Consider the following 1,514-nt stretch of genomic DNA (forward strand, 5'->3'; position numbering starts at 1 on the left):
TCTCTGCAGTATGGCAATAAGACAGAGGAGCGGTGCAGATAAGGCTTGATGAGTTTAAAGGCTGGTTTGAGGTTGGTAGGTATTTGTAATTAGTGGGCCTCTGATTGTTATGAAATAAACAATTTACAGTCAATACAAAGATGTCATCTTTAACTCAGTTATATAGGATCAATGTATGCCAAGGGCTCTGACACCTGCTTTATATGTGCCGTCTGAATGCAGCTTCACAGCAAAATTTGTATCTGGGTTAACTTTTGGGATGAGACAGATGTGCTGCCTACTGTACTGAGAGGCAGGATAGGGCTTCTTCTTCTTTTCTCTTTTTTTTTTAACATGATAATATTAAAAACCCCAAATGCTGGAACTCATGTGGTAAAATAGTTTTCTCTAATTTAACTCTCTCAATCTGTAGGTAGGAAGAAAGAAGCTTCACTTGGATCTTATAGTACAACCAGAATGTGTCTTTTGCTTTCAACTCAAAACTCATTGCACATCTAAGCAAAGCATGCTGGGGGCCCTTCCCTGCGAGGGTAGGAGGGCTGAGGTAATGGCGGTGTCTACAAGAGAGCTTTAATCATCACAAGCTGCTGTCTATCTGACCGCAGGACCGTCTGGGGCTCCAAGACAGGTCACATGCGTGAGTCATGTGTGGCTTTTGTTTCCTGGTGAAAGAAAGCCGCATAAAGAGGCCAACGCAAAAGAGGAAATTAGTGAAAGCATCTTCGAGCACTTGGCACTGAAAGCAAGCCTAGTGGGGAAAATGCCCGGTTCTACCGGCCCTTAAGAAAACTGGGACCCGACTTTCAGATCGCTGTCGCTGGAGGCTGGCTGTCATGCCAAGTGCACTGGAAAGTGAATCATGGCAGTAGCGGTTAGGTTAAAATATAACCCCTTATGATTTGATCTCTCCTTTTACCCATTTTAAATTTGTTCTAGTTTTGGATGGTTTGGGATTTCTTTTTGATGGAGGCTTTTCTCTGTTTTACTTTGTTATTGTTGTCAGTTGCCTTTTTTTTTCTTTTTAAAACATTTTTTCCTGTATATGAAATCTAAAGTAGATGAATCTATGGAGACAATAAGTGGATAAATATTCCTTGGGAAAACGGCAGGGGAGGTAGACCAGAACCGGGGAGCTAATAACAATGAGAGGAGTTCTGCTTGTGCAGTGGTTATGTGTTGGGCTGCTAAGTGCAAGATCACCAGTTCAAAACCACCAGGAGAGAGATGGGGCTTTTTATTCCTGTAAGGAGTTACTGGCTTGGAAAGTCACAGGGGCAGGTCTACCCTGTCCACTCCGGGTCCCCATGAGTCAGAATGGACTTGCCGTCAGTGAGTGGAGTGAGTAATAAGGCTGAGTCCAAAAATGAAGAAACGGTTCTAAACTGGATTGTGGTGATGCTTGCACAGCTCCCCTGAATCTCGTTGAACAATTGAATTGTTTAGTTTGGGAATTATATGCCAAAAGAACTGTTTTTAAAAACACACACCCCGGAAGAATGCTGTCACAGTGAACA

The sequence above is a fragment of the Echinops telfairi genome, unplaced genomic scaffold (genome assembly GCF_000313985.2).
Source record: "Echinops telfairi isolate 266 unplaced genomic scaffold, ASM31398v2 ScPeMD7_7468;HRSCAF=8506_2, whole genome shotgun sequence".
In the NCBI taxonomy this organism is placed as follows: Eukaryota; Metazoa; Chordata; class Mammalia; order Afrosoricida; family Tenrecidae; genus Echinops; species Echinops telfairi.